The 8,091-nt window shown below is 39.0% G+C and overlaps 1 protein-coding gene across 4 annotated transcripts in view; it reads left to right on the forward strand.

Moving 5' to 3' along the window:
• LOC107789106 (pentatricopeptide repeat-containing protein At2g13600-like) overlaps positions 1–7,222 on the forward strand; it is a 29,444-nt gene extending 22,222 nt beyond the window's left edge. For 2 of the 4 annotated variants that reach the window (XR_012697177.1, XR_012697176.1), the window contains exon 6: positions 2,005–2,266. The gene's annotated coding sequence lies outside the window, so the exon portion shown is untranslated. Of the gene's footprint in view, positions 1–2,004; positions 2,267–7,014 lie in introns of those variants that run through there. The other 2 variants (XR_012697179.1, XR_012697180.1) reach the window with 2 other exon arrangements.
• The last annotated feature ends 869 nt before the right edge of the window (positions 7,223–8,091 follow it).

The following is an 8,091-nucleotide window of genomic DNA, read 5'->3' on the forward strand; positions in this document are numbered from 1 at the left end:
TTTGATATAAATCGGACCCATAGTTGAGAAAATAAAAATTTCAATGTTCTTAAGAATTTCATGAATTTTGGTGCTAAATTCATAGTTGTTGATGTTATTTTGATGATTTGATTGCACGAGCAAGTCCGTATGACATTTTTAGACTTGTGTGCATGTTTGGTTGGGAGCCTCGAGGGCTCGAGTGAGTTTTGGATAGGCCACGGGGTGATTAGGACTTAGGAAAACTCAGCTGATGCATCTTGTGTTTTGCACAGGCCTCTGATCTCGCAATTGCAAGATCAGGCTTCACAATTGCGAAGTGAGCAGGCTTGGAAAATGCGGCAATAATGTCGCAAATGTGAACCAGGCCTGGGCAGGCCATCCTCGCAAATGCGACACTCTGGTCGGAAATGCGAAGGTCACAGTTGTCGCAAATGCGAAGGCAGCAGAAATTTATAAGATTCGCAATTGCGGTAACTGCGGCATGTTAAGTGAGATTTCAGACGGGAATTTTCATCATTTTTCAATTTCTCAAACCTTAAACCTCCCTAGGCGATTTTTCAAAGACCCAAACTTCTCCACATCATAGGTAAATGATTTCTAACTCATCTTCTTCAATCTAATTCATCTTTTTACATGATTTCACTTCAAAATCTAGGATTTTTCATGAGAAATTGGGTGTTATTGGGTAGAAATTAGGATTTTCAAATTTTGGGGATTTGAACCTCAAATTGAGGTCGGATTTCAAAACCAATTGCATATTTGAGTTCGTGGATGAATGTGTAGTCGGGTTTTGGTTCGAACTTCGAGCTTTGACCAAGCAGGCCCGAGGTCGAGTTTTGAGACTTTGGGGGAAAACATTGGGAAATCTATATTCATGCATTAGAATTGGTTTATTTAGCATCTTATTGATGTTATTAAGTAAATTATGACTAAATACGAGTGGATTGGTGGTGAAATCGAGAGGTAAAGCGGTGATTGAGTGTTGAATTGCCCGTTGGCTTGAGGTAAGTGTTTGGTCTAACCTTGACTTGATGGAATATGAATCCCCGACTTATGTGCTATGTGAAATTCCATGTATGTGGCGTATAGGTGTGATGACGAGTACCTATGCGCCACCAAATTACCATGTTTAGCTGTTTCCTTTTCCCGTTTCCTATTATACTATTTCTTGTCTTAATTACTACCTGCTTATAACTATTTCCATGCCTTAATTGCTACTTGCTCATAAATGCTTCCATGCCTAACTGCTTCATATTAACTGTTGCCCTCTTTATTGAAGTATCTATTTATTTCATGGTTTTACTTTATTACACTGTTGGCTTATATTGGCTTGTTGGTGCCTTATGGTACACCCTGGTTGGTCTCATTGAGTAGTTTACACTAGTGAAAATTTCATAATCGTAGTAATATTCCGTTGTGTGAATTGAAGTATAAGTACATTGGAGGATTTGACTTAATTTGTGAAATACTTATCTTTATTTTTGTGATTGGTGTTGATTTATATATTGGGATCCGGTTGCACGCCGCAATAGTATTGTCTTGTGGGATCAATAAGGGTGGACATGTGGGATCGGGTTGCGCATCGCAACAGGAGGAATAAGGGTGATATGTGTTGAGGAGTAATAAGGGTGGACAGGTGAGATCGGGTTGCAGGCCGCAACAAGGCAGAATAAGGATGGATATTGATACTGTTGTTGATTATATGATAGGATCGGGATGCACGACGCATCAGTTGTTGTTATGTGCCCATATCTATTGAGGTTCATTATTGTGATGTTGAAACACCCTTAAGGATTGATTATAGCTGAATACTAGTAGAACAGTTGGATTCCAGATTTACTTAATGTCAGTTATTGCTTTATTACATTTCGTATTTCCATTCTGTTTAGTATAAACTATTACAGGTTGTATATGTTGTATGCCTCGCGGTAGCCTCGTCACTACTTCGTCGAGGTTAGGCTCGGCACTTACCAGTACATGGGGTCGGTAGTACTGATACTGCACTCTGCACTTTCTGTGTAGATTTTGGAGCTAGTGGCTAATCGTGAGGTTGGTTGCTATCACTGCATACCGAAGACCCAAGGTAGTCATGCTGGCGTCCGCAGGCCCTAGCGTCCCCTTCTATCCCATTTCATTTTCTATTTTATCTACTTTCAAGACAGATGTGAACTTTTTATTCAGACCTTTATTTGTAGTAATCTTAGATGGTTCGTGAGTTGTGGCACCAGTTCTGGGTGGATGTTGCATTGGTTTTCGTTATTGTGTAAAGTTAAGCTTTTAAATTCTTTTTACGCATTTATTTCACTGGTTTATTTTGTTAAGTATTAAATATTTGAAAAATAAATGAAAAAGGTACGATATTCTGAAACATTGGCGTGCCTAACGAGTACAATGTTAAGCGCCATCATACTCCCGACGGCGGGAAATTCGGATCGTGACCAAAAAATAGAATTCGCTGTAGCTTGGAAAGTGGACGGTGCATTTGTTAAATCAAATGACATTACTAGAAACTCATAATGCCCTTCATGAGTACGAAATACAGTCATCTCAACATCCTCGGGTTGAAACCTAATTTGATGATAGCCGAATAATAAATCCAGCTTTAAGAAGTAAGTCGCACCATGTAATTCATCAAAAAGTTCATCAATAGTCGGAATTGGAAACCTATCCTTGCAGTTATGGCATTTAAGACCCGATAATCCACACAATTGCCATATACCATCCTTCTTCCGTATGAGCAGAACAGGGAACGAGAATGGACTGGTGGTAGGATGGATAATTCCCTCGGCAAGAATATCACAAACTAATTTCTCCATTGTTTGCTTCTGAAAATATGGGTAACGGTACAATTTAACATTAACTGGATCTGAACCTGGATGTAGATGAATGGCATGGTCTTGTGCGCGGCCCGGAGGTAAACCTTGAGGTTTTGTAAATACATCTTCAAATTCCTCCAAAAGGGACTGTAAATCCGGTGGCAGAGGAGGAAGTCCCGACTCATCAGTTGTGATCATCATTAAACAAAAATAAGAGGAAACAACCTCAACCTCTAATAGGCGTCGTAATGTTTGTAACTACACTAGTTGGGCTTCAACTGGTAATTCTCTAAGCCAGCTGAGCTTTTGGCCTTGATAAAAATTTTTATCATACGAGCCGAGTAATCAGTCAAGATTGGACCTAGTGATCCTAACCACATAATGCTTAAAGCAATATCCACCCCTTGCATATGCAAGACATAGAGGTCCAATATCAGTTTACAACATTGGATCACTATTGGTGTTTAACAGGCTATGCCCTCACAGCGAAGTGCTAAACGCTGCCAACCATTACCGCAAAAGGCTTTATAGCTTCCACGGGCAGATTGAGAAACTAAGCCATGCGAGTTTGGATAAAATTATGTGTGCTTCCACCATCCACAAGCACCTACACCGGCGAACCCCGTACATGGCCATTAAATCGAAGAGTTGTAGAAGAACTACCACCAGCCAAGGCATGGTATGAGATAGCAGAATGATTCTAAAGTTCTTCAGCAAAGAAATCCTCCGGTGAGAATGACTCAGGTAGTCAGAGGAATTTTCAAGGAGGAGTAACTGGGGAAGTGTTTTGCATTTATTGTTGAGGCTGTATTTTTCATCACAATTGTAATATAATCCTTTCTCACGCCTAGATTGGAGTTCAGTTGTGGACAACCACTTGAAAGGGATTTTTGGTAAATGTGATGAAGAAGCAGTAGGCTTATAACCCGTTTGGCCAAGCTGCAAAAATCAGTTTATTTTGAAAAGTGTTTTTTTTCAAAAGTGCTTTTCTCAAAGTACTTTTGGTGAGAAGCAGTTTGTGTTTGGCTAATTAGTTTGAAAAGCACTTCTGAGCAGCAATTAGTGTTTGGCCAAACTTTAAAAAACTGCTTCTAAGTGTATTTTTCTCAAAAATGCTATTTTTTTCTGCTTCTCCTCAAAAACACTTTTTTTCTTTCCAAAAGCTTGGCCAAACACCTCAAATTGAGGTCAAAAGTGCTTTTGGCAAAAAAATAAATACTTTTGGCCAAAAATAAGCTTGGCCAAACAGGCTATTAGAGACAACAATTGAAGTTGGTCCATGGGTGACGTACAAGGGGTTGGGTCCGAGCGAAAGCTGGACGAGTTGGCTATATCAATTTTTTGCTCCTATAAATGGGTCAATTTAATGGCCTTTTCCAATGTAGTGGGCCCTCGAATTGCCACTTCAGTTTGGATATCCATTTTGAGGCCCGGAATAAAGCAGTCAATAACATGACCTCTGGAAAACGGACTGTTTCATTGGCAATAGCCTCAAAGCGACCCCGAAAGTTCGCAACAATCGTGGTCTGCATCAGCTTTGATAGCCAATCCTCCGGTGATCTGAGTGATTGATCCCCGAAACGAATACGAATCTTCCCAGTAAAACGAGGCCAATCAATTAGTTGTTTGTTGTGAAACATCTAGCGGTACCAGTCAAGAGCTTCACCATCCAAATAAAACGAAGCCAAAGAGAGTTGATAATCCGGAAGAATGTTGTAAAACTCAAAATATCGCTTTGCTTGAAACAAACAGGCTTCTGGATTCAAACCATTAAAACGACTGAGTTCCACAGTAGTTGGTTTGTGCCTGGGAGTGAGTGGAGTAGAAGAGTTGGAACCCGGCGACAAACACACATCAGACAGACGAGTTTGTGATGAACCGATAGGTCATCTCGAGTTTTAAATTCTAATTTCGTGTTTTGAAATCTCAAATAACTCATTTAGTTTTTCTCGATTTGCGTGCACAGTTCGGGTATTTTTCGAAAGGCTTTTATGTTAAAAACTGATAAAATATGAAATTTTGCCCTTAAAATTCTATTTGAGTTGATTTTGGTCAACATTTTGAGTAAAAGGATCCAGATCTATATTTTGACGGTCCCAGTGGGTCCGTATCGTGATTTGAGACTTGGACATATGTCCGGAATCGAATTCGGAGGTCCCTAGCTCAAGTTTTGTATTTTGTTGAAAAATTAAAGTTTGAAGGCTTAATGGATCTAAAAGTTTGGCCAATGTTTGACTTTATTAATATCGGGTCCGTATTTTGGTTTCAAAATCTGGTATAGGTCCATTACTATATTTATGACTTGCATATCGAATTTGGTGAGAAACGGAGTTAGTTTGACGTGATTCAAACGTCTGGTTGTTAAAATAAAAGTTCTAAAGTTTTCTTGAAATTTCATTTGATTTGGTATCCGATTTTTAGTTGTAGGTATTATTTTGGTAATTTGATCACGCGACCAAGTTCGTATGATATTTTTGGACTTGTGTGCATGTTTGGTTTGGAGTCCTAAGGGCTCGGGGTGAGTTTTGGATAGGCTACAGAGTTGTTTGAACATTGAAAACAATGTTGGTGTGCTTCAGTTCTTGTGCAGGTATCTGACCTCGGAATTGCGAGGTCAGTGTTCGCAATTGCGAAGAATTCAATTCCTTCTTGGGTCACAATTGTGAAAAAAATCTTCGCAATTGCAAAGAGGGGTGGGTCAACCTGAGTTCACATTTGCGATCAATGGGTCGCATTTGCGAGATGGCCACTATTCACAATTGTGAACAAATCATCGCAATTGCGATGATAGCAGAAATGCTGGGACTTCGCAATTGCGAGGGGTTTCTCGCATTCGTCGGGTTTGTAATAGCGACATCTGCAACTGGTCAAAAGTTGAGTTAGACGGGATTTCTCTCATTTCTTCAAATTTTCAAATCTAGAAAACCCTAGAGGCAATTTTCCTAAGAGCTCTTCTTCCCAATTCATTGGTAAGTGATTCTAACCTATTTTCTTTCAATCTTCCATTATATTTCAACCTAAAATCTAGGATTTTCATGATGAAAATTGGGGGTTTGGGTAGAATTATGATTTTTTTGTAAAATTGGGATTTAGACCTCAAATTGAGGTAGATTTTCAAAATAAATTACATAATCAAGATCGGGGGTGAATGGGTAATCGAGTTTTGGTCCGAATTTTGGGTTTGGACTAAGCAAGTCCGGAAGTTGACTTTTGTTGACTTTTTCAATAATAACTTAAATTGAATCTTTTGCAATCGTAGGTAGTTCCTAAGGCTTATTTTGAATAGTTTGGTTGATAATTTGCTAGATTTGGTTAGTTTTGAGGCTTGTTTGAAAGGGAAAGCCGTGGTTGATCCTTGAGTTGATCTTTGGAGCGAGGTAAGTGTCGTGGTTAACCTTGACTTGAGAGATTAGGAATTGTTTGCCTATTTGCTACCTGTTTAGATGTTGGGTACAATGTATATGTGAGGTGACAAGTATTTATGCGTTGTTGTTGGGTTAACGCATGCAGGTGGGACTTGTTTCTTGTAATTTATTGCTTTCCTTGATCATGATATATATGTTTAGACTAGTTAGTCACTAAATTGATCGTTCTTTCTGCATTTATGGATTGTCTATGATAACTGGGTATTATTTCTGAAGTTGAGGTTGGTTTTGTTGGACCATTATTGACGTAAAGCTTTTGCTTGTTTATTTCATCTCCCTATTGTTATATGGTAAATGAGAGTGTTAATGCACGAAGGTTGATGTCTTGCCATGTTTGAGAGTTAATGCACGAAGGGTGATGTCGTGCCATATTTGAGAGTTAATGCATGAAGGGTGATGTCGTGCCATATTTGAGAGTTAATGCCGAAGGGTGATTCTGTGCCGTATCTATTGATTTATGATGAAAATGAGAGTAAAAGCACGAAGAGTGATGTCGTGCAGTTTTGTTGATTATGTTTATTTGTGTTACTAGTTAAAGGTTTATTGACTGTTCTGGTTATCATTTCCTGCTGTAGTTATCGTATCTTGTACCTCTTTCGCATGTCCCCTCCCAATAATACATGTTTAGCCGTTAATTGTTGTTATGTTGTACGTGTATTGTTATCTGCACAGGTTTATTTATGTGGGTATCTTGCCATAGCCTCGTCACTACCTCGTCAAGGTTAGGCTCGATAATTACGGAGTACATTAGGTCGGTTGTACTCATACTACACTCTGCATTTCTTGTGCAGATTTTGGTACTGATCCCAACTGCCCGTGAGATGTTTCAGCTCGGAACTGCTTTTGGAGACTCGAGGTAGATCTTCTGGCGTCCGCAGACCTTGAAGTCCCTTCCACTTTCTCCTTATTTACTATTCTTATCATTCGAGACAATTGAACTTATTTAAAACTCTATATGTTGAAACTCTAGAAGCTCGAGAATTGTTACTCCATATCCGAGTTGTACTTAGATATTATTGGTTTTTATGTTATTCCGCACTCAATTTTAGTTTCATTTCAGCTTAATTGATTGTACTTATTGAAATTGATTGAAATTAGCTTAAAGATTTGTCTTGCCTAGCAAGTGAAGGCGCCATCATGGTCCCGAAAGTTGGAATTTCGGGTCGTGATAGGGGTCGAACCGGTTCGATAGCCGCAGATTGAGCAGAGACAGTTGACATGAACTCCTAGAACATGAACTCCTGGACAAGTTGGCTCAAGGTATCAAAACGAGACGATAACTGAGAAACCTTAGAGGAAGAATCAGATGGAATATCAGAATTCTTAAGCTTTGAATCACCCATAGAGCACGAATCAATGAAAGCACCAAATGGAACAAACTAATATTCAACTTAAACTAGCAGTAACCACTAGTAGATTAATAACAACTGAATGTTTACAATGAAGATTACAGGAATTTAAAGATAGGATTGCAAGAAAGACATAAGATAGAAATAATCCCAAAAAGGGGATGAGGATACGCAGAAGAAACTGGGATGAGAAATCAGAAACTGCTACAACAACTTGGTTGCCCACTACTCTAAAACTGCTCGCACATATAACAGATTAAGATAACCTCTATTTTGCTTGACACGTGCCTTCTTTCCCTTTAACTTAACACATAATCTTGTACAAGCTTGTTGGGTTGTTTTGTATGCTGGCTTCTTCTAACAGACCCTGGCCCAACTTCACTCTCGTTTTGCTGGGCTTCAACCTCTTCCACAGTAACTTGATCCAATGGATTCATCACAACTAATTTAAAAAGTTATTTCTTAAATAAAAGTCAAGCTCTACAAAAATTTCTTCAACAGAAGTCCTCTACATGCTAC

This window comes from Nicotiana tabacum, chromosome 12 (genome assembly GCF_000715075.1).
Source record: "Nicotiana tabacum cultivar K326 chromosome 12, ASM71507v2, whole genome shotgun sequence".
In the NCBI taxonomy this organism is placed as follows: domain Eukaryota; kingdom Viridiplantae; phylum Streptophyta; class Magnoliopsida; order Solanales; family Solanaceae; genus Nicotiana; species Nicotiana tabacum.